Source organism: Ranitomeya variabilis, unplaced genomic scaffold (genome assembly GCF_051348905.1).
Source record: "Ranitomeya variabilis isolate aRanVar5 unplaced genomic scaffold, aRanVar5.hap1 Scaffold_69, whole genome shotgun sequence".
Taxonomy (NCBI): Eukaryota; Metazoa; Chordata; class Amphibia; order Anura; family Dendrobatidae; genus Ranitomeya; species Ranitomeya variabilis.
In genome coordinates, this window is record NW_027508196.1 from 390,312 (window position 1) to 417,180 (window position 26,869).

Below are 26,869 nucleotides of genomic sequence, written 5' to 3' on the forward strand. Positions count from 1 at the left end.
TTGCTACGTCTCCACAGTGGGTGTCGGTTGTAGGCCTTGGTGCGGCCCAAGTGGCAAACCATTTCTGATCATCTCTTCTCGGCCAAATGGCTCAAGATCAAGCGTAGTGTCTGTTCTTATTAGTTTAATATCTGATACGTCCCCTATTTGGGGACCATATATTAAATGGATTTTTGGAACAGGGAGCTGGAAATGGAGCTTGCTTTGTCGCACGGAACCTTCACGGGGATGGAGGGTGTGGTTATGCAGATTCAAAACGCGTTGCGCACAGCTTGAACACATGCACACCGCAGAACTGTCATCGACAGAGCATCCAGAGTTTCTGGAAATGTCTTCCCTGCGGCAATCTTTTGCTACGTCTCCACAGTGGATGTCGGTTGTAGGCCTTGGTGCGGTCCAAGTGGCAAACCATTTCTGATCATCTCTTCTCGGCCAAATGGCTCAAGATCAAGCGTAGTGTCTGTTCTTATTAGTTTAATATCTGATGCGTCCCCTATTTGGGGACCATATATTAAATGGATTTTTGGAACAGGGAGCTGGAAATGGAGCTTGCTTTGTCACACGGAACCTTCACGGGGATGGAGGGTGTGGTTAGGCAGATTCAAAATGCGTTGCGCACAGCTTGAACACATGCACACCGCAGAACTGTCGTCGACAGAGCATCCAGAGTTTCTGGAAATGTCTTCCCTGCGGCGATCTTTTGCTACATCTCCACAGTGGATGTCGGTTGTAGGCCTTGGTGCGGCCCAAGTGGCAAACCATTTCTGATCATCTCTTCTCGGCCAAATGGCTCAAGATCAAGCGTAGTGTCTGTTCTTATTAGTTTAATATCTGATACGTCCCCTATTTGGGGACCATATATTAAATGGATTTTTGGAACAGGGAGCTGGAAATGGAGCTTGATCTGTCACACGGAACCTTCACGGGGATGGAGGGTGTGGTTATGCAGATTCAAAACGCGTTGCGCACAGCTTGAACACATGCACACCGCAGAACTGTCGTCGACAGAGCATCCAGAGTTTCTGGAAATGTCTTCCCTGCGGCAATCTTTTGCTACGTCTCCACAGTGGGTGTCGGTTGTAGGCCTTGGTGCGGCCCAAGTGGCAAACCATTTCTGATCATCTCTTCTCGGCCAAATGGCTCAAGATCAAGCGTAGTGCCTGTTCTTATTAATTTAATATCTGATACGTCCCCTATTTGGGGACCATATATTAAATGGATTTTTGGAACAGGGAGCTGGAAATGGAGCTTGCTTTGTCACACGGAACCTTCACGGGGATGGAGGGTGTGGTTAGGCAGATTCAAAATGCGTTGCGCACAGCTTGAACACATGCACACCGCAGAACTGTCATCGATAGAGCATCCAGAGTTTCTGGAAATGTCTTCCCTGCGGCAATCTTTTGCTACATCTCCACAGTGGGTGTCGGTTGTAGGCCTTGGTGCGGCCCAAGTGGCAAACCATTTCTGATCATCTCTTCTCGGCCAAATGCCTCAAGATCAAGCGTAGTGCCTGTTCTTATTAGTTTAATATCTGATACGTCCCCTATTTGGGGACCATATATTAAATGGATTTTTGGAACAGGGAGCTGGAAATGGAGCTTGATCTGTCACACGGAACCTTCACGGGGATGGAGGGTGTGGTTATGCAGATTCAAAACGCGTTGCGCACAGCTTGAACACATGCACACCGCAGAACTGTCATCGACAGAGCATCCAGAGTTTCTGGAAATGTCTTCCCTGCGGCAATCTTTTGCTACGTCTCCACAGTGGGTGTCGGTTGTAGGCCTTGGTGCGGCCCGTGGCAAACCATTTCTGATCATCTCTTCTCGGCCAAATGGCTCAAGATCAAGCGTAGTGTCTGTTCTTATTAGTTTAATATCTGATTGGTCCCCTATTTGGGGACCATATATTAAATGGATTTTTGGAACAGGGAGCTGGAAATGGAGCTTGCTTTGTCACACTTAACCTTCACAGGGATGGAGGGTGTGGTTATGCAGATTCAAAACGCGTTGCGCACAGCTTGAACACATGCACACCGCAGAACTGTCATCGATAGAGCATCCAGAGTTTCTGGAAATGTCTTCCCTGCGGCGATCTTTTGCTACATCTCCACAGTGGATGTCGGTTGTAGGCCTTGGTGCGGCCCAAGTGGCAAACCATTTCTGATCATCTCTTCTCGGCCAAATGGCTCAAGATCAAGCGTAGTGTCTGTTCTTATTAGTTTAATATCTGATACGTCCCCTATTTGGGGACCATATATTAAATGGATTTTTGGAACAGGGAGCTGGAAATGGAGCTTGATCTGTCACACGGAACCTTCACGGGGATGGAGGGTGTGGTTATGCAGATTCAAAACGCGTTGCGCACAGCTTGAACACATGCACACCGCAGAACTGTCGTCGACAGAGCATCCAGAGTTTCTGGAAATGTCTTCCCTGCGGCAATCTTTTGCTACGTCTCCACAGTGGGTGTCGGTTGTAGGCCTTGGTGCGGCCCAAGTGGCAAACCATTTCTGATCATCTCTTCTCGGCCAAATGGCTCAAGATCAAGCGTAGTGCCTGTTCTTATTAATTTAATATCTGATACGTCCCCTATTTGGGGACCATATATTAAATGGATTTTTGGAACAGGGAGCTGGAAATGGAGCTTGCTTTGTCACACGGAACCTTCATGGGGATGGAGGGTGTGGTTATGCAGATTCAAAACGCGTTGCGCACAGCTTGAACACATGCACACCGCAGAACTGTCATCGATAGAGCATCCAGAGTTTCTGGAAATGTCTTCCCTGCGGCAATCTTTTGCTACATCTCCACAGTGGGTGTCGGTTGTAGGTCTTGGTGCGGCCCAAGTGGCAAACCATTTCTGATCATCTCTTCTCGGCCAAATGGCTCAAGATCAAGCGTAGTGCCTGTTCTTATTAGTTTAATATCTGATACGTCCCCTATTTGGGGACCATATATTAAATGGATTTTTGGAACAGGGAGCTGGAAATGGAGCTTGCTTTGTCACACTTAACCTTCACAGGGATGGAGGGTGTGGTTATGCAGATTCAAAACGCGTTGCGCACAGCTTGAACACATGCACACCGCAGAACTGTCATCGACAGAGCATCCAGAGTTTCTGGAAATGTCTTCCCTGCGGCAATCTTTTGCTACGTCTCCACAGTGGGTGTCGGTTGTAGGCCTTGGTGCGGCCCATGGCAAACCATTTCTGATCATCTCTTCTCGGCCAAATGGCTCAAGATCAAGCGTAGTGTCTGTTCTTATTAGTTTAATATCTGATTGGTCCCCTATTTGGGGACCATATATTAAATGGATTTTTGGAACAGGGAGCTGGAAATGGAGCTTGCTTTGTCACACTTAACCTTCACAGGGATGGAGGGTGTGGTTATGCAGATTCAAAACGCGTTGCGCACAGCTTGAACACATGCACACCGCAGAACTGTCATCGACAGAGCATCCAGAGTTTCTGGAAATGTCTTCCCTGCGGCAATCTTTTGCTACGTCTCCACAGTGGGTGTCGGTTGTAGGCCTTGGTGCGGCCCATGGCAAACCATTTCTGATCATCTCTTCTCGGCCAAATGGCTCAAGATCAAGCGTAGTGTCTGTTCTTATTAGTTTAATATCTGATTGGTCCCCTATTTGGGGACCATATATTAAATGGATTTTTGGAACAGGGAGCTGGAAATGGAGCTTGCTTTGTCACACTTAACCTTCACAGGGATGGAGGGTGTGGTTATGCAGATTCAAAACGCGTTGCGCACAGCTTGAACACATGCACACCGCAGAACTGTCATCGATAGAGCATCCAGAGTTTCTGGAAATGTCTTCCCTGCGGCGATCTTTTGCTACATCTCCACAGTGGATGTCGGTTGTAGGCCTTGGTGCGGCCCAAGTGGCAAACCATTTCTGATCATCTCTTCTCGGCCAAATGGCTCAAGATCAAGCGTAGTGTCTGTTCTTATTAGTTTAATATCTGATACGTCCCCTATTTGGGGACCATATATTAAATGGATTTTTGGAACAGGGAGCTGGAAATGGAGCTTGATCTGTCACACGGAACCTTCACGGGGATGGAGGGTGTGGTTATGCAGATTCAAAACGCGTTGCGCACAGCTTGAACACATGCACACCGCAGAACTGTCGTCGACAGAGCATCCAGAGTTTCTGGAAATGTCTTCCCTGCGGCAATCTTTTGCTACGTCTCCACAGTGGGTGTCGGTTTTAGGCCTTGGTGCGGCCCAAGTGGCAAACCATTTCTGATCATCTCTTCTCGGCCAAATGGCTCAAGATCAAGCGTAGTGCCTGTTCTTATTAATTTAATATCTGATACGTCCCCTATTTGGGGACCATATATTAAATGGATTTTTGGAACAGGGAGCTGGAAATGGAGCTTGCTTTGTCACACGGAACCTTCACGGGGATGGAGGGTGTGGTTATGCAGATTCAAAACGCGTTGCGCACAGCTTGAACACATGCACACCGCAGAACTGTCATCGACAGAGCATCCAGAGTTTCTGGAAATGTCTTCCCTGCGGCAATCTTTTGCTACGTCTCCACAGTGGGTGTCGGTTGTAGGCCTTGGTGCGGCCCAAGTGGCAAATCATTTCTGATTATCTCTTCTCGGCCAAATGGCTCAAGATCAAGCGTAGTGTCTGTTCTTATTAGTTTAATATCTGATACGTCCCCTATTTGGGGACCATATATTAAATGGATTTTTGGAACAGGGAGCTGGAAATGGAGCTTGCTTTGTCGCACGGAACCATCACGGGGGTGGAGGGTGTGGTTATGCAGATTCAAAACGCGTTTCGCACAGCTTGAACACATGCACACCGCAGAACTGTCATCGACAGATCATCCAGAGTTTCTGGAAATGTCTTCCCTGGGGCAATCTTTTGCTACGTCTCCACAGTGGGTGTCGGTTGTAGGCCTTGGTGCGGCCCAAGTGGCAAACCATTTCTGATCATCTCTTCTCGGCCAAATGGCTCAAGATCAAGTGTAGTGTCTGTTCTTATTAGTTTAATATCTGATACGTCCCCTATTTGGGGACCATATATTAAATGGATTTTTGGAACAGGGAGCTGGAAATGGAGCTTGCTTTGTCGCACGGAACCTTCACGGGGATGGAGGGTGTGGTTATGCAGATTCAAAACGCGTTGCGCACAGCTTGAACACATGCACACCGCAGAACTGTCATCGATAGAGCATCCAGAGTTTCTGGAAATGTCTTCCCTGCGGCAATCTTTTGCTACGTCTCACAGTGGATGTCGGTTGTAGGCCTTGGTGCGGCCCAAGTGGCAAACCATTTCTGATCATCTCTTCTCGGCCAAATGGCTCAAGATCAAGCGTAGTGTCTGTTCTTATTAGTTTAATATCTGATAAGTCCCCTATTTGGGGACCATATATTAAATGGATTTTTGGAACAGGGAGCTGGAAATGGAGCTTGCTTTGTCACACGGAACCTTCACGGGGATGGAGGGTGTGGTTATGCAGATTCAAAACGCGTTGCGCACAGCTTGAACACATGCACACCGCAGAACTGTCATCGACAGAGCATCCAGAGTTTCTGGAAATGTCTTCCCTGCGGCAATCTTTTGCTACGTCTCCACAGTGGGTGTCGGTTGTAGGCCTTGGTGCGGCCCAAGTGGCAAATCATTTCTGATCATCTCTTCTCGGCCAAATGGCTCAAGATCAAGCGTAGTGTCTGTTCTTATTAGTTTAATATCTGATACGTCCCCTATTTGGGGACCATATATTAAATGGATTTTTGGAACAGGGAGCTGGAAATGGAGCTTGCTTTGTCGCACGGAACCATCACGGGGGTGGAGGGTGTGGTTATGCAGATTCAAAACGCGTTTCACACAGCTTGAACACATGCACACCGCAGAACTGTCATCGACAGATCATCCAGAGTTTCTGGAAATGTCTTCCCTGCGGCAATCTTTTGCTACGTCTCCACAGTGGGTGTCGGTTGTAGGCCTTGGTGCGGCCCAAGTGGCAAACCATTTCTGATCATCTCTTCTTGGCCAAATGGCTCAAGATCAAGCGTAGTGTCTGTTCTTATTAGTTTAATATCTGATACGTCCCCTATTTGGGGACCATATATTAAATGGATTTTTGGAACAGGGAGCTGGAAATGGAGCTTGCTTTGTCACACGGAACCTTCACGGGGATGGAGGGTGTGGTTATGCAGATTCAAAACGCGTTGCGCACAGCTTGAACACATGCACACCGCAGAACTGTCATCGACAGAGCATCCAGAGTTTCTGGAAATGTCTTCCCTGCGGCAATCTTTTGCTACGTCTCCACAGTGGGTGTCGGTTGTAGGCCTTGGTGCGGCCCAAGTGGCAAACCATTTCTGATCAACTCTTCTCGGCCAAATGGCTCAAGATCAAGTGTAGTGTCTGTCCTTATTAGTTTAATATCTGATACGTCCCCTATTTGGGGACCATATATTAAATGGATTTTTGGAACAGGGAGCTGGAAATGGAGCTTGCTTTGTCGCACGGAACCTTCACGGGGATGGAGGGTGTGGTTATGCAGATTCAAAACGCGTTGCGCAGAGCTTGAACACATGCACACCGCAGAACTGTCATCGACAGAGCATCCAGAGTTTCTGGAAATGTCTTCCCTGCGGCAATCTTTTGCTACGTCTCCACAGTGGGTGTCGGTTGTAGGCCTTGGTGCGGCCCAAGTGGCAAACCATTTCTGATCATCTCTTCTCGGCCAAATGGCTCAAGATCAAGCGTAGTGTCTGTTCTTATTAGTTTAATATCTGATACGTCCCCTATTTGGGGACCATATATTAAATGGATTTTTGGAACAGGGAGCTGGAAATGGAGCTTGCTTTGTCACACGGAACCTTCACGGGGATGGAGGGTGTGGTTATGCAGATTCAAAACGCGTTGCGCACAGCTTGAACACATGCACACCGCAGAACTGTCATCGACAGAGCATCCAGAGTTTCTGGAAATGTCTTCCCTGCGGCAATCTTTTGCTACGTCTCCACAGTGGGTGTCGGTTGTAGGCCTTGGTGCGGCCCAAGTGGCAAACCATTTCTGATCATCTCTTCTCGGCCAAATGGCTCAAGATCAAGCGTAGTGTCTGTTCTTATTAGTTTAATATCTGTTACGTCCCCTATTTGGGGACCATATATTAAATGGATTTTTGGAACAGGGAGCTGGAAATGGAGCTTGCTTTGTCACACGGAACCTTCACGGGGATGGAGGGTGTGGTTATGCAGATTCAAAACGCGTTGCGCACAGCTTGAACACATGCACACCGCAGAACTGTCATCAACAGAGCATCCAGAGTTTCTGGAAATGTCTTCCCTGCGGCAATCTTTTGCTACGTCTTAACAGTGGGTGTCGGTTGTAGGCCTTGGTGCGGCCCAAGTGGCAAACCATTTCTGATCATCTCTTCTCGGCCAAATGGATCAAGATCAAGCGTAGTGTCTGGTTCTTATTAGTTTAATATCTGATACGTCCCCTATTTGGGGACCATGTATTAAATGGATTTTTGGAACAGGGAGCTGGAAATGGAGCTTGCTTTGTCACACGGAACCTTCACGGGGATGGAGGGTGTGGTTATGCAGATTCAAAACGCGTTGCGCACAGCTTGAACACATGCACACCGCAGAACTGTCATCGACAGAGCATCCAGAGTTTCTGGAAATGTCTTCCCTGCGGCAATCTTTTGCTACGTCTCCACAGTGGGTGTCGGTTGTAGGCCTTGGTGCGGCCCAAGTGGCAAATCATTTCTGATCATCTCTTCTCGGCCAAATGGCTCAAGATCAAGCGTAGTGTCTGTTCTTATTAGTTTAATATCTGATACGTCCCCTATTTGGGGACCATATATTAAATGGATTTTTGGAACAGGGAGCTGGAAATGGAGCTTGCTTTGTCGCACGGAACCATCACGGGGGTGGAGGGTGTGGTTATGCAGATTCAAAACGCGTTTCACACAGCTTGAACACATGCACACCGCAGAACTGTCATCGACAGATCATCCAGAGTTTCTGGAAATGTCTTCCCTGCGGCAATCTTTTGCTACGTCTCCACAGTGGGTGTCGGTTGTAGGCCTTGGTGCGGCCCAAGTGGCAAACCATTTCTGATCATCTCTTCTTGGCCAAATGGCTCAAGATCAAGCGTAGTGTCTGTTCTTATTAGTTTAATATCTGATACGTCCCCTATTTGGGGACCATATATTAAATGGATTTTTGGAACAGGGAGCTGGAAATGGAGCTTGCTTTGTCACACGGAACCTTCACGGGGATGGAGGGTGTGGTTATGCAGATTCAAAACGCGTTGCGCACAGCTTGAACACATGCACACCGCAGAACTGTCATCGACAGAGCATCCAGAGTTTCTGGAAATGTCTTCCCTGCGGCAATCTTTTGCTACGTCTCCACAGTGGGTGTCGGTTGTAGGCCTTGGTGCGGCCCAAGTGGCAAACCATTTCTGATCAACTCTTCTCGGCCAAATGGCTCAAGATCAAGTGTAGTGTCTGTCCTTATTAGTTTAATATCTGATACGTCCCCTATTTGGGGACCATATATTAAATGGATTTTTGGAACAGGGAGCTGGAAATGGAGCTTGCTTTGTCGCACGGAACCTTCACGGGGATGGAGGGTGTGGTTATGCAGATTCAAAACGCGTTGCGCAGAGCTTGAACACATGCACACCGCAGAACTGTCATCGACAGAGCATCCAGAGTTTCTGGAAATGTCTTCCCTGCGGCAATCTTTTGCTACGTCTCCACAGTGGGTGTCGGTTGTAGGCCTTGGTGCGGCCCAAGTGGCAAACCATTTCTGATCATCTCTTCTCGGCCAAATGGCTCAAGATCAAGCGTAGTGTCTGTTCTTATTAGTTTAATATCTGATACGTCCCCTATTTGGGGACCATATATTAAATGGATTTTTGGAACAGGGAGCTGGAAATGGAGCTTGCTTTGTCACACGGAACCTTCACGGGGATGGAGGGTGTGGTTATGCAGATTCAAAACGCGTTGCGCACAGCTTGAACACATGCACACCGCAGAACTGTCATCGACAGAGCATCCAGAGTTTCTGGAAATGTCTTCCCTGCGGCAATCTTTTGCTACGTCTCCACAGTGGGTGTCGGTTGTAGGCCTTGGTGCGGCCCAAGTGGCAAACCATTTCTGATCATCTCTTCTCGGCCAAATGGCTCAAGATCAAGCGTAGTGTCTGTTCTTATTAGTTTAATATCTGTTACGTCCCCTATTTGGGGACCATATATTAAATGGATTTTTGGAACAGGGAGCTGGAAATGGAGCTTGCTTTGTCACACGGAACCTTCACGGGGATGGAGGGTGTGGTTATGCAGATTCAAAACGCGTTGCGCACAGCTTGAACACATGCACACCGCAGAACTGTCATCAACAGAGCATCCAGAGTTTCTGGAAATGTCTTCCCTGCGGCAATCTTTTGCTACGTCTTAACAGTGGGTGTCGGTTGTAGGCCTTGGTGCGGCCCAAGTGGCAAACCATTTCTGATCATCTCTTCTCGGCCAAATGGATCAAGATCAAGCGTAGTGTCTGGTTCTTATTAGTTTAATATCTGATACGTCCCCTATTTGGGGACCATGTATTAAATGGATTTTTGGAACAGGGAGCTGGAAATGGAGCTTGCTTTGTCACACGGAACCTTCACGGGGATGGAGGGTGTGGTTATGCAGATTCAAAACGCGTTGCGCACAGCTTGAACACATGCACACCGCAGAACTGTCATCGACAGAGCATCCAGAGTTTCTGGAAATGTCTTCCCTGCGGCAATCTTTTGCTACGTCTCCACAGTGGGTGTCGGTTGTAGGCCTTGGTGCGGCCCAAGTGGCAAACCATTTCTGATCATCTCTTCTCGGCCAAATGGCTCAAGATCAAGCGTAGTGTCTGTTCTTATTAGTTTAATATCTGATACGTCCCCTATTTGGGGACCATATATTAAATGGATTTTTGGAACAGGGAGCTGGAAATGGAGCTTGCTTTGTCACACGGAACCTTCACGGGGATGGAGGGTGTGGTTATGCAGATTCAAAACGCGTTGCGCACAGCTTGAACACATGCACACCGCAGAACTGTCATCAACAGAGCATCCAGAGTTTCTGGAAATGTCTTCCCTGCGGCAATCTTTTGCTACGTCTCCACAGTGGGTGTCGGTTGTAGGCCTTGGTGCGGCCCAAGTGGCAAACCATTTCTGATCATCTCTTCTCGGCCAAATGGCTCAAGATCAAGCGTAGTGTCTGTTCTTATTAGTTTAATATCTGATACGTCCCCTATTTGAGGACCATGTATTAAATGGATTTTTGGAACAGGGAGCTGGAAATGGAGCTTGCTTTGTCACACGGAACCTTCACGGGGATGGAGGGTGTGGTTATGCAGATTCAAAACGCGTTGCGCACAGCTTGAACACATGCACACCGCAGAACTGTCATCAACAGAGCATCCAGAGTTTCTGGAAATGTCTTCCCTGCGGCAATCTTTTGCTACGTCTCCACAGTGGGTGTCGGTTGTAGGCCTTGGTGCGGCCCAAGTGGCAAACCATTTCTGATCATCTCTTCTCGGCCAAATGGCTCAAGATCAAGCGTAGTGTCTGTTCTTATTAGTTTAATATCTGATACGTCCCCTATTTGGGGACCATATATTAAATGGATTTTTGGAACAGGGAGCTGGAAATGGAGCTTGCTTTGTCACACGGAACCTTCACGGGGATGGAGGGTGTGGTTAGGCAGATTCAAAATGCGTTGCGCACAGCTTGAACACATGCACACCGCAGAACTGTCGTCGACAGAGCATCCAGAGTTTCTGGAAATGTCTTCCCTGCGGCGATCTTTTGCTACATCTCCACAGTGGATGTCGGTTGTAGGCCTTGGTGCGGCCCAAGTGGCAAACCATTTCTGATCATCTCTTCTCGGCCAAATGGCTCAAGATCAAGCGTAGTGTCTGTTCTTATTAGTTTAATATCTGATACGTCCCCTATTTGGGGACCATATATTAAATGGATTTTTGGAACAGGGAGCTGGAAATGGAGCTTGATCTGTCACACGGAACCTTCACGGGGATGGAGGGTGTGGTTATGCAGATTCAAAACGCGTTGCGCACAGCTTGAACACATGCACACCGCAGAACTGTCGTCGACAGAGCATCCAGAGTTTCTGGAAATGTCTTCCCTGCGGCAATCTTTTGCTACGTCTCCACAGTGGGTGTCGGTTGTAGGCCTTGGTGCGGCCCAAGTGGCAAACCATTTCTGATCATCTCTTCTCGGCCAAATGGCTCAAGATCAAGCGTAGTGCCTGTTCTTATTAATTTAATATCTGATACGTCCCCTATTTGGGGACCATATATTAAATGGATTTTTGGAACAGGGAGCTGGAAATGGAGCTTGCTTTGTCACACGGAACCTTCACGGGGATGGAGGGTGTGGTTAGGCAGATTCAAAATGCGTTGCGCACAGCTTGAACACATGCACACCGCAGAACTGTCATCGATAGAGCATCCAGAGTTTCTGGAAATGTCTTCCCTGCGGCAATCTTTTGCTACATCTCCACAGTGGGTGTCGGTTGTAGGCCTTGGTGCGGCCCAAGTGGCAAACCATTTCTGATCATCTCTTCTCGGCCAAATGCCTCAAGATCAAGCGTAGTGCCTGTTCTTATTAGTTTAATATCTGATACGTCCCCTATTTGGGGACCATATATTAAATGGATTTTTGGAACAGGGAGCTGGAAATGGAGCTTGATCTGTCACACGGAACCTTCACGGGGATGGAGGGTGTGGTTATGCAGATTCAAAACGCGTTGCGCACAGCTTGAACACATGCACACCGCAGAACTGTCATCGACAGAGCATCCAGAGTTTCTGGAAATGTCTTCCCTGCGGCAATCTTTTGCTACGTCTCCACAGTGGGTGTCGGTTGTAGGCCTTGGTGCGGCCCGTGGCAAACCATTTCTGATCATCTCTTCTCGGCCAAATGGCTCAAGATCAAGCGTAGTGTCTGTTCTTATTAGTTTAATATCTGATTGGTCCCCTATTTGGGGACCATATATTAAATGGATTTTTGGAACAGGGAGCTGGAAATGGAGCTTGCTTTGTCACACTTAACCTTCACAGGGATGGAGGGTGTGGTTATGCAGATTCAAAACGCGTTGCGCACAGCTTGAACACATGCACACCGCAGAACTGTCATCGATAGAGCATCCAGAGTTTCTGGAAATGTCTTCCCTGCGGCGATCTTTTGCTACATCTCCACAGTGGATGTCGGTTGTAGGCCTTGGTGCGGCCCAAGTGGCAAACCATTTCTGATCATCTCTTCTCGGCCAAATGGCTCAAGATCAAGCGTAGTGTCTGTTCTTATTAGTTTAATATCTGATACGTCCCCTATTTGGGGACCATATATTAAATGGATTTTTGGAACAGGGAGCTGGAAATGGAGATTGATCTGTCACACGGAACCTTCACGGGGATGGAGGGTGTGGTTATGCAGATTCAAAACGCGTTGCGCACAGCTTGAACACATGCACACCGCAGAACTGTCGTCGACAGAGCATCCAGAGTTTCTGGAAATGTCTTCCCTGCGGCAATCTTTTGCTACGTCTCCACAGTGGGTGTCGGTTGTAGGCCTTGGTGCGGCCCAAGTGGCAAACCATTTCTGATCATCTCTTCTCGGCCAAATGGCTCAAGATCAAGCGTAGTGCCTGTTCTTATTAATTTAATATCTGATACGTCCCCTATTTGGGGACCATATATTAAATGGATTTTTGGAACAGGGAGCTGGAAATGGAGCTTGCATTGTCACACGGAACCTTCATGGGGATGGAGGGTGTGGTTATGCAGATTCAAAACGCGTTGCGCACAGCTTGAACACATGCACACCGCAGAACTGTCATCGATAGAGCATCCAGAGTTTCTGGAAATGTCTTCCCTGCGGCGATCTTTTGCTACATCTCCACAGTGGATGTCGGTTGTAGGCCTTGGTGCGGCCCAAGTGGCAAACCATTTCTGATCATCTCTTCTCGGCCAAATGGCTCAAGATCAAGCGTAGTGTCTGTTCTTATTAGTTTAATATCTGATACGTCCCCTATTTGGGGACCATATATTAAATGGATTTTTGGAACAGGGAGCTGGAAATGGAGCTTGATCTGTCACACGGAACCTTCACGGGGATGGAGGGTGTGGTTATGCAGATTCAAAACGCGTTGCGCACAGCTTGAACACATGCACACCGCAGAACTGTCATCCACAGAGCATCCAGAGTTTCTGGAAATGTCTTCCCTGCGGCAATCTTTTGCTACGTCTCCACAGTGGGTGTCGGTTGTAGGCCTTGGTGCGGCCCAAGTGGCAAACCATTTCTGATCATCTCTTCTCGGCCAAATGGCTCAAGATCAAGCGTAGTGTCTGTTCTTATTAGTTTAATATCTGATACGTCCCCTATTTGGGGACCATATATTAAATGGATTTTTGGAACAGGGAGCTGGAAATGGAGCTTGCTTTGTCGCACGGAACCTTCACGGGGATGGAGGGTGTGGTTATGCAGATTCAAAACGCGTTGCGCACAGCTTGAACACATGCACACCGCAGAACTGTCATCGACAGAGCATCCAGAGTTTCTGGAAATGTCTTCCCTGCGGCAATCTTTTGCTACGTCTCCACAGTGGATGTCGGTTGTAGGCCTTGGTGCGGCCCAAGTGGCAAACCATTTCTGATCATCTCTTCTCGGCCAAATGGCTCAAGATCAAGCGTAGTGTCTGTTCTTATTAGTTTAATATCTGATGCGTCCCCTATTTGGGGACCATATATTAAATGGATTTTTGGAACAGGGAGCTGGAAATGGAGCTTGCTTTGTCACACGGAACCTTCACGGGGATGGAGGGTGTGGTTAGGCAGATTCAAAATGCGTTGCGCACAGCTTGAACACATGCACACCGCAGAACTGTCGTCGACAGAGCATCCAGAGTTTCTGGAAATGTCTTCCCTGCGGCGATCTTTTGCTACATCTCCACAGTGGATGTCGGTTGTAGGCCTTGGTGCGGCCCAAGTGGCAAACCATTTCTGATCATCTCTTCTCGGCCAAATGGCTCAAGATCAAGCGTAGTGTCTGTTCTTATTAGTTTAATATCTGATACGTCCCCTATTTGGGGACCATATATTAAATGGATTTTTGGAACAGGGAGCTGGAAATGGAGCTTGATCTGTCACACGGAACCTTCACGGGGATGGAGGGTGTGGTTATGCAGATTCAAAACGCGTTGCGCACAGCTTGAACACATGCACACCGCAGAACTGTCGTCGACAGAGCATCCAGAGTTTCTGGAAATGTCTTCCCTGCGGCAATCTTTTGCTACGTCTCCACAGTGGGTGTCGGTTGTAGGCCTTGGTGTGGCCCAAGTGGCAAACCATTTCTGATCATCTCTTCTCGGCCAAATGGCTCAAGATCAAGCGTAGTGCCTGTTCTTATTAATTTAATATCTGATACGTCCCCTATTTGGGGACCATATATTAAATGGATTTTTGGAACAGGGAGCTGGAAATGGAGCTTGCTTTGTCACACGGAACCTTCACGGGGATGGAGGGTGTGGTTAGGCAGATTCAAAATGCGTTGCGCACAGCTTGAACACATGCACACCGCAGAACTGTCATCGATAGAGCATCCAGAGTTTCTGGAAATGTCTTCCCTGCGGCAATCTTTTGCTACATCTCCACAGTGGGTGTCGGTTGTAGGCCTTGGTGCGGCCCAAGTGGCAAACCATTTCTGATCATCTCTTCTCGGCCAAATGCCTCAAGATCAAGCGTAGTGCCTGTTCTTATTAGTTTAATATCTGATACGTCCCCTATTTGGGGACCATATATTAAATGGATTTTTGGAACAGGGAGCTGGAAATGGAGCTTGATCTGTCACACGGAACCTTCACGGGGATGGAGGGTGTGGTTATGCAGATTCAAAACGCGTTGCGCACAGCTTGAACACATGCACACCGCAGAACTGTCATCGACAGAGCATCCAGAGTTTCTGGAAATGTCTTCCCTGCGGCAATCTTTTGCTACGTCTCCACAGTGGGTGTCGGTTGTAGGCCTTGGTGCGGCCCGTGGCAAACCATTTCTGATCATCTCTTCTCGGCCAAATGGCTCAAGATCAAGCGTAGTGTCTGTTCTTATTAGTTTAATATCTGATTGGTCCCCTATTTGGGGACCATATATTAAATGGATTTTTGGAACAGGGAGCTGGAAATGGAGCTTGCTTTGTCACACTTAACCTTCACAGGGATGGAGGGTGTGGTTATGCAGATTCAAAACGCGTTGCGCACAGCTTGAACACATGCACACCGCAGAACTGTCATCGATAGAGCATCCAGAGTTTCTGGAAATGTCTTCCCTGCGGCGATCTTTTGCTACATCTCCACAGTGGATGTCGGTTGTAGGCCTTGGTGCGGCCCAAGTGGCAAACCATTTCTGATCATCTCTTCTCGGCCAAATGGCTCAAGATCAAGCGTAGTGTCTGTTCTTATTAGTTTAATATCTGATACGTCCCCTATTTGGGGACCATATATTAAATGGATTTTTGGAACAGGGAGCTGGAAATGGAGCTTGATCTGTCACACGGAACCTTCACGGGGATGGAGGGTGTGGTTATGCAGATTCAAAACGCGTTGCGCACAGCTTGAACACATGCACACCGCAGAACTGTCGTCGACAGAGCATCCAGAGTTTCTGGAAATGTCTTCCCTGCGGCAATCTTTTGCTACGTCTCCACAGTGGGTGTCGGTTGTAGGCCTTGGTGCGGCCCAAGTGGCAAACCATTTCTGATCATCTCTTCTCGGCCAAATGGCTCAAGATCAAGCGTAGTGCCTGTTCTTATTAATTTAATATCTGATACGTCCCCTATTTGGGGACCATATATTAAATGGATTTTTGGAACAGGGAGCTGGAAATGGAGCTTGCTTTGTCACACGGAACCTTCATGGGGATGGAGGGTGTGGTTATGCAGATTCAAAACGCGTTGCGCACAGCTTGAACACATGCACACCGCAGAACTGTCATCGATAGAGCATCCAGAGTTTCTGGAAATGTCTTCCCTGCGGCAATCTTTTGCTACATCTCCACAGTGGGTGTCGGTTGTAGGTCTTGGTGCGGCCCAAGTGGCAAACCATTTCTGATCATCTCTTCTCGGCCAAATGGCTCAAGATCAAGCGTAGTGCCTGTTCTTATTAGTTTAATATCTGATACGTCCCCTATTTGGGGACCATATATTAAATGGATTTTTGGAACAGGGAGCTGGAAATGGAGCTTGCTTTGTCACACGGAACCTTCATGGGGATGGAGGGTGTGGTTATGTAGATTCAAAACGCGTTGCGCACAGCTTGAACACATGCACACCGCAGAACTGTCATCGACAGAGCATCCAGAGTTTCTGGAAATGTCTTCCCTGCGGCAATCTTTTGCTACGTCTCCACAGTGGGTGTCGGTTGTAGGCCTTGGTGCGGCCCGTGGCAAACCATTTCTGATCATCTCTTCTCGGCCAAATGGCTCAAGATCAAGCGTAGTGTCTGTTCTTATTAGTTTAATATCTGATTGGTCCCCTATTTGGGGACCATATATTAAATGGATTTTTGGAACAGGGAGCTGGAAATGGAGCTTGCTTTGTCACACTTAACCTTCACAGGGATGGAGGGTGTGGTTATGCAGATTCAAAACGCGTTGCGCACAGCTTGAACACATGCACACCGCAGAACTGTCATCGATAGAGCATCCAGAGTTTCTGGAAATGTCTTCCCTGCGGCGATCTTTTGCTACATCTCCACAGTGGATGTCGGTTGTAGGCCTTGGTGCGGCCCAAGTGGCAAACCATTTCTGATCATCTCTTCTCGGCCAAATGGCTCAAGATCAAGCGTAGTGCCTGTTCTTATTAGTTTAATATCTGATACGTCCCCTATTTGGGGACCATATATTAAATGGATTTTTGGAACAGGGAGCTGGAAATGGAGCTTGCTTTGTCACACTTAACCTTCACAGGGATGGAGGGTGTGGTTATGCAGATTCAAAACGCGTTGCGCACAGCTTGAACACATGCACACCGCAGAACTGTCATCGACAGAGCATCCAGAGTTTCTGGAAATGTCTTCCCTGCGGCAATCTTTTGCTACGTCTCCACAGTGGGTGTCGGTTGTAGGCCTTGGTGCGGCCCATGGCAAACCATTTCTGATCATCTCTTCTCGGCCAAATGGCTCAAGATCAAGCGTAGTGTCTGTTCTTATTAGTTTAATATCTGATTGGTCCCCTATTTGGGGACCATATATTAAATGGATTTTTGGAACAGGGAGCTGGAAATGGAGCTTGCTTTGTCACACTTAACCTTCACAGGGATGGAGGGTGTGGTTATGCAGATTCAAAACGCGTTGCGCACAGCTTGAACACATGCACACCGCAGAACTGTCATCGACAGAGCATCCAGAGTTTCTGGAAATGTCTTCCCTGCGGCAATCTTTTGCTACGTCTCCACAGTGGGTGTCGGTTGTAGGCCTTGGTGCGGCCCATGGCAAACCATTTCTGATCATCTCTTCTCGGCCAAATGGCTCAAGATCAAGCGTAGTGTCTGTTCTTATTAGTTTAATATCTGATTGGTCCCCTATTTGGGGACCATATATTAAATGGATTTTTGGAACAGGGAGCTGGAAATGGAGCTTGCTTTGTCACACTTAACCTTCACAGGGATGGAGGGTGTGGTTATGCAGATTCAAAACGCGTTGCGCACAGCTTGAACACATGCACACCGCAGAACTGTCATCGATAGAGCATCCAGAGTTTCTGGAAATGTCTTCCCTGCGGCGATCTTTTGCTACATCTCCACAGTGGATGTCGGTTGTAGGCCTTGGTGCGGCCCAAGTGGCAAACCATTTCTGATCATCTCTTCTCGGCCAAATGGCTCAAGATCAAGCGTAGTGTCTGTTCTTATTAGTTTAATATCTGATACGTCCCCTATTTGGGGACCATATATTAAATGGATTTTTGGAACAGGGAGCTGGAAATGGAGCTTGATCTGTCACACGGAACCTTCACGGGGATGGAGGGTGTGGTTATGCAGATTCAAAACGCGTTGCGCACAGCTTGAACACATGCACACCGCAGAACTGTCGTCGACAGAGCATCCAGAGTTTCTGGAAATGTCTTCCCTGCGGCAATCTTTTGCTACGTCTCCACAGTGGGTGTCGGTTTTAGGCCTTGGTGCGGCCCAAGTGGCAAACCATTTCTGATCATCTCTTCTCGGCCAAATGGCTCAAGATCAAGCGTAGTGCCTGTTCTTATTAATTTAATATCTGATACGTCCCCTATTTGGGGACCATATATTAAATGGATTTTTGGAACAGGGAGCTGGAAATGGAGCTTGCTTTGTCACACGGAACCTTCACGGGGATGGAGGGTGTGGTTATGCAGATTCAAAACGCGTTGCGCACAGCTTGAACACATGCACACCGCAGAACTGTCATCGACAGAGCATCCAGAGTTTCTGGAAATGTCTTCCCTGCGGCAATCTTTTGCTACGTCTCCACAGTGGGTGTCGGTTGTAGGCCTTGGTGCGGCCCAAGTGGCAAATCATTTCTGATTATCTCTTCTCGGCCAAATGGCTCAAGATCAAGCGTAGTGTCTGTTCTTATTAGTTTAATATCTGATACGTCCCCTATTTGGGGACCATATATTAAATGGATTTTTGGAACAGGGAGCTGGAAATGGAGCTTGCTTTGTCGCACGGAACCATCACGGGGGTGGAGGGTGTGGTTATGCAGATTCAAAACGCGTTTCGCACAGCTTGAACACATGCACACCGCAGAACTGTCATCGACAGATCATCCAGAGTTTCTGGAAATGTCTTCCCTGGGGCAATCTTTTGCTACGTCTCCACAGTGGGTGTCGGTTGTAGGCCTTGGTGCGGCCCAAGTGGCAAACCATTTCTGATCATCTCTTCTCGGCCAAATGGCTCAAGATCAAGTGTAGTGTCTGTTCTTATTAGTTTAATATCTGATACGTCCCCTATTTGGGGACCATATATTAAATGGATTTTTGGAACAGGGAGCTGGAAATGGAGCTTGCTTTGTCGCACGGAACCTTCACGGGGATGGAGGGTGTGGTTATGCAGATTCAAAACGCGTTGCGCACAGCTTGAACACATGCACACCGCAGAACTGTCATCGATAGAGCATCCAGAGTTTCTGGAAATGTCTTCCCTGCGGCAATCTTTTGCTACGTCTCACAGTGGATGTCGGTTGTAGGCCTTGGTGCGGCCCAAGTGGCAAACCATTTCTGATCATCTCTTCTCGGCCAAATGGCTCAAGATCAAGCGTAGTGTCTGTTCTTATTAGTTTAATATCTGATAAGTCCCCTATTTGGGGACCATATATTAAATGGATTTTTGGAACAGGGAGCTGGAAATGGAGCTTGCTTTGTCACACGGAACCTTCACGGGGATGGAGGGTGTGGTTATGCAGATTCAAAACGCGTTGCGCACAGCTTGAACACATGCACACCGCAGAACTGTCATCGACAGAGCATCCAGAGTTTCTGGAAATGTCTTCCCTGCGGCAATCTTTTGCTACGTCTCCACAGTGGGTGTCGGTTGTAGGCCTTGGTGCGGCCCAAGTGGCAAATCATTTCTGATCATCTCTTCTCGGCCAAATGGCTCAAGATCAAGCGTAGTGTCTGTTCTTATTAGTTTAATATCTGATACGTCCCCTATTTGGGGACCATATATTAAATGGATTTTTGGAACAGGGAGCTGGAAATGGAGCTTGCTTTGTCGCACGGAACCATCACGGGGGTGGAGGGTGTGGTTATGCAGATTCAAAACGCGTTTCACACAGCTTGAACACATGCACACCGCAGAACTGTCATCGACAGATCATCCAGAGTTTCTGGAAATGTCTTCCCTGCGGCAATCTTTTGCTACGTCTCCACAGTGGGTGTCGGTTGTAGGCCTTGGTGCGGCCCAAGTGGCAAACCATTTCTGATCATCTCTTCTTGGCCAAATGGCTCAAGATCAAGCGTAGTGTCTGTTCTTATTAGTTTAATATCTGATACGTCCCCTATTTGGGGACCATATATTAAATGGATTTTTGGAACAGGGAGCTGGAAATGGAGCTTGCTTTGTCACACGGAACCTTCACGGGGATGGAGGGTGTGGTTATGCAGATTCAAAACGCGTTGCGCACAGCTTGAACACATGCACACCGCAGAACTGTCATCGACAGAGCATCCAGAGTTTCTGGAAATGTCTTCCCTGCGGCAATCTTTTGCTACGTCTCCACAGTGGGTGTCGGTTGTAGGCCTTGGTGCGGCCCAAGTGGCAAACCATTTCTGATCAACTCTTCTCGGCCAAATGGCTCAAGATCAAGTGTAGTGTCTGTCCTTATTAGTTTAATATCTGATACGTCCCCTATTTGGGGACCATATATTAAATGGATTTTTGGAACAGGGAGCTGGAAATGGAGCTTGCTTTGTCGCACGGAACCTTCACGGGGATGGAGGGTGTGGTTATGCAGATTCAAAACGCGTTGCGCAGAGCTTGAACACATGCACACCGCAGAACTGTCATCGACAGAGCATCCAGAGTTTCTGGAAATGTCTTCCCTGCGGCAATCTTTTGCTACGTCTCCACAGTGGGTGTCGGTTGTAGGCCTTGGTGCGGCCCAAGTGGCAAACCATTTCTGATCATCTCTTCTCGGCCAAATGGCTCAAGATCAAGCGTAGTGTCTGTTCTTATTAGTTTAATATCTGATACGTCCCCTATTTGGGGACCATATATTAAATGGATTTTTGGAACAGGGAGCTGGAAATGGAGCTTGCTTTGTCACACGGAACCTTCACGGGGATGGAGGGTGTGGTTATGCAGATTCAAAACGCGTTGCGCACAGCTTGAACACATGCACACCGCAGAACTGTCATCGACAGAGCATCCAGAGTTTCTGGAAATGTCTTCCCTGCGGCAATCTTTTGCTACGTCTCCACAGTGGGTGTCGGTTGTAGGCCTTGGTGCGGCCCAAGTGGCAAACCATTTCTGATCATCTCTTCTCGGCCAAATGGCTCAAGATCAAGCGTAGTGTCTGTTCTTATTAGTTTAATATCTGTTACGTCCCCTATTTGGGGACCATGTATTAAATGGATTTTTGGAACAGGGAGCTGGAAATGGAGCTTGCTTTGTCACACGGAACCTTCACGGGGATGGAGGGTGTGGTTATGCAGATTCAAAACGCGTTGCGCACAGCTTGAACACATGCACACCGCAGAACTGTCATCAACAGAGCATCCAGAGTTTCTGGAAATGTCTTCCCTGCGGCAATCTTTTGCTACGTCTTAACAGTGGGTGTCGGTTGTAGGCCTTGGTGCGGCCCAAGTGGCAAACCATTTCTGATCATCTCTTCTCGGCCAAATGGATCAAGATCAAGCGTAGTGTCTGGTTCTTATTAGTTTAATATCTGATACGTCCCCTATTTGGGGACCATGTATTAAATGGATTTTTGGAACAGGGAGCTGGAAATGGAGCTTGCTTTGTCACACGGAACCTTCACGGGGATGGAGGGTGTGGTTATGCAGATTCAAAACGCGTTGCGCACAGCTTGAACACATGCACACCGCAGAACTGTCATCGACAGAGCATCCAGAGTTTCTGGAAATGTCTTCCCTGCGGCAATCTTTTGCTACGTCTCCACAGTGGGTGTCGGTTGTAGGCCTTGGTGCGGCCCAAGTGGCAAATCATTTCTGATCATCTCTTCTCGGCCAAATGGCTCAAGATCAAGCGTAGTGTCTGTTCTTATTAGTTTAATATCTGATACGTCCCCTATTTGGGGACCATATATTAAATGGATTTTTGGAACAGGGAGCTGGAAATGGAGCTTGCTTTGTCGCACGGAACCATCACGGGGGTGGAGGGTGTGGTTATGCAGATTCAAAACGCGTTTCACACAGCTTGAACACATGCACACCGCAGAACTGTCATCGACAGATCATCCAGAGTTTCTGGAAATGTCTTCCCTGCGGCAATCTTTTGCTACGTCTCCACAGTGGGTGTCGGTTGTAGGCCTTGGTGCGGCCCAAGTGGCAAACCATTTCTGATCATCTCTTCTTGGCCAAATGGCTCAAGATCAAGCGTAGTGTCTGTTCTTATTAGTTTAATATCTGATACGTCCCCTATTTGGGGACCATATATTAAATGGATTTTTGGAACAGGGAGCTGGAAATGGAGCTTGCTTTGTCACACGGAACCTTCACGGGGATGGAGGGTGTGGTTATGCAGATTCAAAACGCGTTGCGCACAGCTTGAACACATGCACACCGCAGAACTGTCATCGACAGAGCATCCAGAGTTTCTGGAAATGTCTTCCCTGCGGCAATCTTTTGCTACGTCTCCACAGTGGGTGTCGGTTGTAGGCCTTGGTGCGGCCCAAGTGGCAAACCATTTCTGATCAACTCTTCTCGGCCAAATGGCTCAAGATCAAGTGTAGTGTCTGTCCTTATTAGTTTAATATCTGATACGTCCCCTATTTGGGGACCATATATTAAATGGATTTTTGGAACAGGGAGCTGGAAATGGAGCTTGCTTTGTCGCACGGAACCTTCACGGGGATGGAGGGTGTGGTTATGCAGATTCAAAACGCGTTGCGCAGAGCTTGAACACATGCACACCGCAGAACTGTCATCGACAGAGCATCCAGAGTTTCTGGAAATGTCTTCCCTGCGGCAATCTTTTGCTACGTCTCCACAGTGGGTGTCGGTTGTAGGCCTTGGTGCGGCCCAAGTGGCAAACCATTTCTGATCATCTCTTCTCGGCCAAATGGCTCAAGATCAAGCGTAGTGTCTGTTCTTATTAGTTTAATATCTGATACGTCCCCTATTTGGGGACCATATATTAAATGGATTTTTGGAACAGGGAGCTGGAAATGGAGCTTGCTTTGTCACACGGAACCTTCACGGGGATGGAGGGTGTGGTTATGCAGATTCAAAACGCGTTGCGCACAGCTTGAACACATGCACACCGCAGAACTGTCATCGACAGAGCATCCAGAGTTTCTGGAAATGTCTTCCCTGCGGCAATCTTTTGCTACGTCTCCACAGTGGGTGTCGGTTGTAGGCCTTGGTGCGGCCCAAGTGGCAAACCATTTCTGATCATCTCTTCTCGGCCAAATGGCTCAAGATCAAGCGTAGTGTCTGTTCTTATTAGTTTAATATCTGTTACGTCCCCTATTTGGGGACCATATATTAAATGGATTTTTGGAACAGGGAGCTGGAAATGGAGCTTGCTTTGTCACACGGAACCTTCACGGGGATGGAGGGTGTGGTTATGCAGATTCAAAACGCGTTGCGCACAGCTTGAACACATGCACACCGCAGAACTGTCATCAACAGAGCATCCAGAGTTTCTGGAAATGTCTTCCCTGCGGCAATCTTTTGCTACGTCTTAACAGTGGGTGTCGGTTGTAGGCCTTGGTGCGGCCCAAGTGGCAAACCATTTCTGATCATCTCTTCTCGGCCAAATGGATCAAGATCAAGCGTAGTGTCTGGTTCTTATTAGTTTAATATCTGATACGTCCCCTATTTGGGGACCATGTATTAAATGGATTTTTGGAACAGGGAGCTGGAAATGGAGCTTGCTTTGTCACACGGAACCTTCACGGGGATGGAGGGTGTGGTTATGCAGATTCAAAACGCGTTGCGCACAGCTTGAACACATGCACACCGCAGAACTGTCATCGACAGAGCATCCAGAGTTTCTGGAAATGTCTTCCCTGCGGCAATCTTTTGCTACGTCTCCACAGTGGGTGTCGGTTGTAGGCCTTGGTGCGGCCCAAGTGGCAAACCATTTCTGATCATCTCTTCTCGGCCAAATGGCTCAAGATCAAGCGTAGTGTCTGTTCTTATTAGTTTAATATCTGATACGTCCCCTATTTGGGGACCATATATTAAATGGATTTTTGGAACAGGGAGCTGGAAATGGAGCTTGCTTTGTCACACGGAACCTTCACGGGGATGGAGGGTGTGGTTATGCAGATTCAAAACGCGTTGCGCACAGCTTGAACACATGCACACCGCAGAACTGTCATCAACAGAGCATCCAGAGTTTCTGGAAATGTCTTCCCTGCGGCAATCTTTTGCTACGTCTCCACAGTGGGTGTCGGTTGTAGGCCTTGGTGCGGCCCAAGTGGCAAACCATTTCTGATCATCTCTTCTCGGCCAAATGGCTCAAGATCAAGCGTAGTGTCTGTTCTTATTAGTTTAATATCTGATACGTCCCCTATTTGAGGACCATGTATTAAATGGATTTTTGGAACAGGGAGCTGGAAATGGAGCTTGCTTTGTCACACGGAACCTTCACGGGGATGGAGGGTGTGGTTATGCAGATTCAAAACGCGTTGCGCACAGCTTGAACACATGCACACCGCAGAACTGTCATCAACAGAGCATCCAGAGTTTCTGGAAATGTCTTCCCTGCGGCAATCTTTTGCTACGTCTCCACAGTGGGTGTCGGTTGTAGGCCTTGGTGCGGCCCAAGTGGCAAACCATTTCTGATCATCTCTTCTCGGCCAAATGGCTCAAGATCAAGCGTAGTGTCTGTTCTTATTAGTTTAATATCTGATACGTCCCCTATTTGGGGACCATATATTAAATGGATTTTTGGAACAGGGAGCTGGAAATGGAGCTTGCTTTGTCACACGGAACCTTCACGGGGATGGAGGGTGTGGTTAGGCAGATTCAAAATGCGTTGCGCACAGCTTGAACACATGCACACCGCAGAACTGTCGTCGACAGAGCATCCAGAGTTTCTGGAAATGTCTTCCCTGCGGCGATCTTTTGCTACATCTCCACAGTGGATGTCGGTTGTAGGCCTTGGTGCGGCCCAAGTGGCAAACCATTTCTGATCATCTCTTCTCGGCCAAATGGCTCAAGATCAAGCGTAGTGTCTGTTCTTATTAGTTTAATATCTGATACGTCCCCTATTTGGGGACCATATATTAAATGGATTTTTGGAACAGGGAGCTGGAAATGGAGCTTGATCTGTCACACGGAACCTTCACGGGGATGGAGGGTGTGGTTATGCAGATTCAAAACGCGTTGCGCACAGCTTGAACACATGCACACCGCAGAACTGTCGTCGACAGAGCATCCAGAGTTTCTGGAAATGTCTTCCCTGCGGCAATCTTTTGCTACGTCTCCACAGTGGGTGTCGGTTGTAGGCCTTGGTGCGGCCCAAGTGGCAAACCATTTCTGATCATCTCTTCTCGGCCAAATGGCTCAAGATCAAGCGTAGTGCCTGTTCTTATTAATTTAATATCTGATACGTCCCCTATTTGGGGACCATATATTAAATGGATTTTTGGAACAGGGAGCTGGAAATGGAGCTTGCTTTGTCACACGGAACCTTCACGGGGATGGAGGGTGTGGTTAGGCAGATTCAAAATGCGTTGCGCACAGCTTGAACACATGCACACCGCAGAACTGTCATCGATAGAGCATCCAGAGTTTCTGGAAATGTCTTCCCTGCGGCAATCTTTTGCTACATCTCCACAGTGGGTGTCGGTTGTAGGCCTTGGTGCGGCCCAAGTGGCAAACCATTTCTGATCATCTCTTCTCGGCCAAATGCCTCAAGATCAAGCGTAGTGCCTGTTCTTATTAGTTTAATATCTGATACGTCCCCTATTTGGGGACCATATATTAAATGGATTTTTGGAACAGGGAGCTGGAAATGGAGCTTGATCTGTCACACGGAACCTTCACGGGGATGGAGGGTGTGGTTATGCAGATTCAAAACGCGTTGCGCACAGCTTGAACACATGCACACCGCAGAACTGTCATCGACAGAGCATCCAGAGTTTCTGGAAATGTCTTCCCTGCGGCAATCTTTTGCTACGTCTCCACAGTGGGTGTCGGTTGTAGGCCTTGGTGCGGCCCGTGGCAAACCATTTCTGATCATCTCTTCTCGGCCAAATGGCTCAAGATCAAGCGTAGTGTCTGTTCTTATTAGTTTAATATCTGATTGGTCCCCTATTTGGGGACCATATATTAAATGGATTTTTGGAACAGGGAGCTGGAAATGGAGCTTGCTTTGTCACACTTAACCTTCACAGGGATGGAGGGTGTGGTTATGCAGATTCAAAACGCGTTGCGCACAGCTTGAACACATGCACACCGCAGAACTGTCATCGATAGAGCATCCAGAGTTTCTGGAAATGTCTTCCCTGCGGCGATCTTTTGCTACATCTCCACAGTGGATGTCGGTTGTAGGCCTTGGTGCGGCCCAAGTGGCAAACCATTTCTGATCATCTCTTCTCGGCCAAATGGCTCAAGATCAAGCGTAGTGTCTGTTCTTATTAGTTTAATATCTGATACGTCCCCTATTTGGGGACCATATATTAAATGGATTTTTGGAACAGGGAGCTGGAAATGGAGATTGATCTGTCACACGGAACCTTCACGGGGATGGAGGGTGTGGTTATGCAGATTCAAAACGCGTTGCGCACAGCTTGAACACATGCACACCGCAGAACTGTCGTCGACAGAGCATCCAGAGTTTCTGGAAATGTCTTCCCTGCGGCAATCTTTTGCTACGTCTCCACAGTGGGTGTCGGTTGTAGGCCTTGGTGCGGCCCAAGTGGCAAACCATTTCTGATCATCTCTTCTCGGCCAAATGGCTCAAGATCAAGCGTAGTGCCTGTTCTTATTAATTTAATATCTGATACGTCCCCTATTTGGGGACCATATATTAAATGGATTTTTGGAACAGGGAGCTGGAAATGGAGCTTGCTTTGTCACACGGAACCTTCATGGGGATGGAGGGTGTGGTTATGCAGATTCAAAACGCGTTGCGCACAGCTTGAACACATGCA

At 48.0% G+C, this 26,869-nt stretch overlaps 77 pseudogenes; all 77 read left to right on the top strand.

Annotated features, from left to right (window-relative positions):
- Positions 1-70: 70 nt before the first annotated feature.
- LOC143792128 (U2 spliceosomal RNA) lies at positions 71-244 on the top strand (annotated as a pseudogene).
- A 176-nt stretch (positions 245-420) lies between these two features.
- LOC143791592 (U2 spliceosomal RNA) lies at positions 421-594 on the top strand (annotated as a pseudogene).
- Positions 595-770: 176 nt separating this feature from the next.
- LOC143791699 (U2 spliceosomal RNA) lies at positions 771-922 on the top strand (annotated as a pseudogene).
- A 198-nt stretch (positions 923-1,120) lies between these two features.
- On the top strand, positions 1,121-1,294 carry LOC143791983 (U2 spliceosomal RNA; annotated as a pseudogene).
- Positions 1,295-1,470: 176 nt separating this feature from the next.
- Positions 1,471-1,622, top strand: LOC143792049 (U2 spliceosomal RNA; annotated as a pseudogene).
- Positions 1,623-1,818: 196 nt separating this feature from the next.
- Positions 1,819-1,992, top strand: LOC143791546 (U2 spliceosomal RNA; annotated as a pseudogene).
- Positions 1,993-2,168: 176 nt separating this feature from the next.
- On the top strand, positions 2,169-2,320 carry LOC143791701 (U2 spliceosomal RNA; annotated as a pseudogene).
- A 198-nt stretch (positions 2,321-2,518) lies between these two features.
- On the top strand, positions 2,519-2,692 carry LOC143791924 (U2 spliceosomal RNA; annotated as a pseudogene).
- A 176-nt stretch (positions 2,693-2,868) lies between these two features.
- On the top strand, positions 2,869-3,042 carry LOC143792165 (U2 spliceosomal RNA; annotated as a pseudogene).
- Positions 3,043-3,216: 174 nt separating this feature from the next.
- Positions 3,217-3,390, top strand: LOC143791547 (U2 spliceosomal RNA; annotated as a pseudogene).
- A 174-nt stretch (positions 3,391-3,564) lies between these two features.
- Positions 3,565-3,738, top strand: LOC143791548 (U2 spliceosomal RNA; annotated as a pseudogene).
- A 176-nt stretch (positions 3,739-3,914) lies between these two features.
- Positions 3,915-4,066, top strand: LOC143791702 (U2 spliceosomal RNA; annotated as a pseudogene).
- Positions 4,067-4,264: 198 nt separating this feature from the next.
- On the top strand, positions 4,265-4,438 carry LOC143791965 (U2 spliceosomal RNA; annotated as a pseudogene).
- Positions 4,439-4,614: 176 nt separating this feature from the next.
- LOC143791277 (U2 spliceosomal RNA) lies at positions 4,615-4,826 on the top strand (annotated as a pseudogene).
- Positions 4,827-4,964: 138 nt separating this feature from the next.
- Positions 4,965-5,138, top strand: LOC143791387 (U2 spliceosomal RNA; annotated as a pseudogene).
- Positions 5,139-5,313: 175 nt separating this feature from the next.
- On the top strand, positions 5,314-5,487 carry LOC143791363 (U2 spliceosomal RNA; annotated as a pseudogene).
- A 176-nt stretch (positions 5,488-5,663) lies between these two features.
- Positions 5,664-5,875, top strand: LOC143792208 (U2 spliceosomal RNA; annotated as a pseudogene).
- A 138-nt stretch (positions 5,876-6,013) lies between these two features.
- LOC143791342 (U2 spliceosomal RNA) lies at positions 6,014-6,187 on the top strand (annotated as a pseudogene).
- Positions 6,188-6,363: 176 nt separating this feature from the next.
- On the top strand, positions 6,364-6,537 carry LOC143791433 (U2 spliceosomal RNA; annotated as a pseudogene).
- A 176-nt stretch (positions 6,538-6,713) lies between these two features.
- On the top strand, positions 6,714-6,887 carry LOC143792487 (U2 spliceosomal RNA; annotated as a pseudogene).
- Positions 6,888-7,063: 176 nt separating this feature from the next.
- LOC143791805 (U2 spliceosomal RNA) lies at positions 7,064-7,237 on the top strand (annotated as a pseudogene).
- A 176-nt stretch (positions 7,238-7,413) lies between these two features.
- Positions 7,414-7,588, top strand: LOC143792067 (U2 spliceosomal RNA; annotated as a pseudogene).
- Positions 7,589-7,764: 176 nt separating this feature from the next.
- Positions 7,765-7,976, top strand: LOC143792209 (U2 spliceosomal RNA; annotated as a pseudogene).
- A 138-nt stretch (positions 7,977-8,114) lies between these two features.
- Positions 8,115-8,288, top strand: LOC143791343 (U2 spliceosomal RNA; annotated as a pseudogene).
- Positions 8,289-8,464: 176 nt separating this feature from the next.
- Positions 8,465-8,638, top strand: LOC143791434 (U2 spliceosomal RNA; annotated as a pseudogene).
- A 176-nt stretch (positions 8,639-8,814) lies between these two features.
- LOC143792488 (U2 spliceosomal RNA) lies at positions 8,815-8,988 on the top strand (annotated as a pseudogene).
- A 176-nt stretch (positions 8,989-9,164) lies between these two features.
- Positions 9,165-9,338, top strand: LOC143791806 (U2 spliceosomal RNA; annotated as a pseudogene).
- Positions 9,339-9,514: 176 nt separating this feature from the next.
- On the top strand, positions 9,515-9,689 carry LOC143792068 (U2 spliceosomal RNA; annotated as a pseudogene).
- Positions 9,690-9,865: 176 nt separating this feature from the next.
- LOC143792489 (U2 spliceosomal RNA) lies at positions 9,866-10,039 on the top strand (annotated as a pseudogene).
- Positions 10,040-10,215: 176 nt separating this feature from the next.
- On the top strand, positions 10,216-10,389 carry LOC143791854 (U2 spliceosomal RNA; annotated as a pseudogene).
- Positions 10,390-10,565: 176 nt separating this feature from the next.
- LOC143792505 (U2 spliceosomal RNA) lies at positions 10,566-10,739 on the top strand (annotated as a pseudogene).
- A 176-nt stretch (positions 10,740-10,915) lies between these two features.
- On the top strand, positions 10,916-11,067 carry LOC143791703 (U2 spliceosomal RNA; annotated as a pseudogene).
- A 198-nt stretch (positions 11,068-11,265) lies between these two features.
- Positions 11,266-11,439, top strand: LOC143791984 (U2 spliceosomal RNA; annotated as a pseudogene).
- Positions 11,440-11,615: 176 nt separating this feature from the next.
- On the top strand, positions 11,616-11,767 carry LOC143792051 (U2 spliceosomal RNA; annotated as a pseudogene).
- Positions 11,768-11,963: 196 nt separating this feature from the next.
- On the top strand, positions 11,964-12,137 carry LOC143791549 (U2 spliceosomal RNA; annotated as a pseudogene).
- A 176-nt stretch (positions 12,138-12,313) lies between these two features.
- LOC143791845 (U2 spliceosomal RNA) lies at positions 12,314-12,465 on the top strand (annotated as a pseudogene).
- A 198-nt stretch (positions 12,466-12,663) lies between these two features.
- On the top strand, positions 12,664-12,837 carry LOC143792035 (U2 spliceosomal RNA; annotated as a pseudogene).
- A 176-nt stretch (positions 12,838-13,013) lies between these two features.
- On the top strand, positions 13,014-13,165 carry LOC143791704 (U2 spliceosomal RNA; annotated as a pseudogene).
- A 198-nt stretch (positions 13,166-13,363) lies between these two features.
- On the top strand, positions 13,364-13,537 carry LOC143792129 (U2 spliceosomal RNA; annotated as a pseudogene).
- Positions 13,538-13,713: 176 nt separating this feature from the next.
- On the top strand, positions 13,714-13,887 carry LOC143791593 (U2 spliceosomal RNA; annotated as a pseudogene).
- A 176-nt stretch (positions 13,888-14,063) lies between these two features.
- On the top strand, positions 14,064-14,215 carry LOC143791705 (U2 spliceosomal RNA; annotated as a pseudogene).
- Positions 14,216-14,413: 198 nt separating this feature from the next.
- Positions 14,414-14,587, top strand: LOC143791985 (U2 spliceosomal RNA; annotated as a pseudogene).
- A 176-nt stretch (positions 14,588-14,763) lies between these two features.
- On the top strand, positions 14,764-14,915 carry LOC143792052 (U2 spliceosomal RNA; annotated as a pseudogene).
- Positions 14,916-15,111: 196 nt separating this feature from the next.
- Positions 15,112-15,285, top strand: LOC143791551 (U2 spliceosomal RNA; annotated as a pseudogene).
- Positions 15,286-15,461: 176 nt separating this feature from the next.
- Positions 15,462-15,613, top strand: LOC143791706 (U2 spliceosomal RNA; annotated as a pseudogene).
- A 198-nt stretch (positions 15,614-15,811) lies between these two features.
- Positions 15,812-15,985, top strand: LOC143791925 (U2 spliceosomal RNA; annotated as a pseudogene).
- Positions 15,986-16,161: 176 nt separating this feature from the next.
- Positions 16,162-16,335, top strand: LOC143791490 (U2 spliceosomal RNA; annotated as a pseudogene).
- Positions 16,336-16,509: 174 nt separating this feature from the next.
- LOC143791552 (U2 spliceosomal RNA) lies at positions 16,510-16,683 on the top strand (annotated as a pseudogene).
- Positions 16,684-16,859: 176 nt separating this feature from the next.
- Positions 16,860-17,033, top strand: LOC143792166 (U2 spliceosomal RNA; annotated as a pseudogene).
- Positions 17,034-17,207: 174 nt separating this feature from the next.
- LOC143791553 (U2 spliceosomal RNA) lies at positions 17,208-17,381 on the top strand (annotated as a pseudogene).
- A 174-nt stretch (positions 17,382-17,555) lies between these two features.
- LOC143791554 (U2 spliceosomal RNA) lies at positions 17,556-17,729 on the top strand (annotated as a pseudogene).
- Positions 17,730-17,905: 176 nt separating this feature from the next.
- On the top strand, positions 17,906-18,057 carry LOC143791707 (U2 spliceosomal RNA; annotated as a pseudogene).
- A 198-nt stretch (positions 18,058-18,255) lies between these two features.
- On the top strand, positions 18,256-18,429 carry LOC143791966 (U2 spliceosomal RNA; annotated as a pseudogene).
- Positions 18,430-18,605: 176 nt separating this feature from the next.
- On the top strand, positions 18,606-18,817 carry LOC143791278 (U2 spliceosomal RNA; annotated as a pseudogene).
- Positions 18,818-18,955: 138 nt separating this feature from the next.
- LOC143791399 (U2 spliceosomal RNA) lies at positions 18,956-19,129 on the top strand (annotated as a pseudogene).
- Positions 19,130-19,304: 175 nt separating this feature from the next.
- Positions 19,305-19,478, top strand: LOC143791365 (U2 spliceosomal RNA; annotated as a pseudogene).
- Positions 19,479-19,654: 176 nt separating this feature from the next.
- LOC143792211 (U2 spliceosomal RNA) lies at positions 19,655-19,866 on the top strand (annotated as a pseudogene).
- A 138-nt stretch (positions 19,867-20,004) lies between these two features.
- On the top strand, positions 20,005-20,178 carry LOC143791344 (U2 spliceosomal RNA; annotated as a pseudogene).
- A 176-nt stretch (positions 20,179-20,354) lies between these two features.
- Positions 20,355-20,528, top strand: LOC143791436 (U2 spliceosomal RNA; annotated as a pseudogene).
- Positions 20,529-20,704: 176 nt separating this feature from the next.
- Positions 20,705-20,878, top strand: LOC143792490 (U2 spliceosomal RNA; annotated as a pseudogene).
- A 176-nt stretch (positions 20,879-21,054) lies between these two features.
- On the top strand, positions 21,055-21,228 carry LOC143791867 (U2 spliceosomal RNA; annotated as a pseudogene).
- Positions 21,229-21,404: 176 nt separating this feature from the next.
- Positions 21,405-21,579, top strand: LOC143792069 (U2 spliceosomal RNA; annotated as a pseudogene).
- A 176-nt stretch (positions 21,580-21,755) lies between these two features.
- On the top strand, positions 21,756-21,967 carry LOC143792212 (U2 spliceosomal RNA; annotated as a pseudogene).
- A 138-nt stretch (positions 21,968-22,105) lies between these two features.
- LOC143791345 (U2 spliceosomal RNA) lies at positions 22,106-22,279 on the top strand (annotated as a pseudogene).
- A 176-nt stretch (positions 22,280-22,455) lies between these two features.
- Positions 22,456-22,629, top strand: LOC143791437 (U2 spliceosomal RNA; annotated as a pseudogene).
- A 176-nt stretch (positions 22,630-22,805) lies between these two features.
- On the top strand, positions 22,806-22,979 carry LOC143792492 (U2 spliceosomal RNA; annotated as a pseudogene).
- A 176-nt stretch (positions 22,980-23,155) lies between these two features.
- LOC143791807 (U2 spliceosomal RNA) lies at positions 23,156-23,329 on the top strand (annotated as a pseudogene).
- A 176-nt stretch (positions 23,330-23,505) lies between these two features.
- LOC143792070 (U2 spliceosomal RNA) lies at positions 23,506-23,680 on the top strand (annotated as a pseudogene).
- Positions 23,681-23,856: 176 nt separating this feature from the next.
- On the top strand, positions 23,857-24,030 carry LOC143792493 (U2 spliceosomal RNA; annotated as a pseudogene).
- Positions 24,031-24,206: 176 nt separating this feature from the next.
- LOC143791855 (U2 spliceosomal RNA) lies at positions 24,207-24,380 on the top strand (annotated as a pseudogene).
- A 176-nt stretch (positions 24,381-24,556) lies between these two features.
- LOC143792506 (U2 spliceosomal RNA) lies at positions 24,557-24,730 on the top strand (annotated as a pseudogene).
- A 176-nt stretch (positions 24,731-24,906) lies between these two features.
- On the top strand, positions 24,907-25,058 carry LOC143791708 (U2 spliceosomal RNA; annotated as a pseudogene).
- A 198-nt stretch (positions 25,059-25,256) lies between these two features.
- LOC143791987 (U2 spliceosomal RNA) lies at positions 25,257-25,430 on the top strand (annotated as a pseudogene).
- Positions 25,431-25,606: 176 nt separating this feature from the next.
- On the top strand, positions 25,607-25,758 carry LOC143792053 (U2 spliceosomal RNA; annotated as a pseudogene).
- Positions 25,759-25,954: 196 nt separating this feature from the next.
- Positions 25,955-26,128, top strand: LOC143791555 (U2 spliceosomal RNA; annotated as a pseudogene).
- A 176-nt stretch (positions 26,129-26,304) lies between these two features.
- LOC143791846 (U2 spliceosomal RNA) lies at positions 26,305-26,456 on the top strand (annotated as a pseudogene).
- Positions 26,457-26,654: 198 nt separating this feature from the next.
- Positions 26,655-26,828, top strand: LOC143791926 (U2 spliceosomal RNA; annotated as a pseudogene).
- Positions 26,829-26,869: the final 41 nt, after the last annotated feature.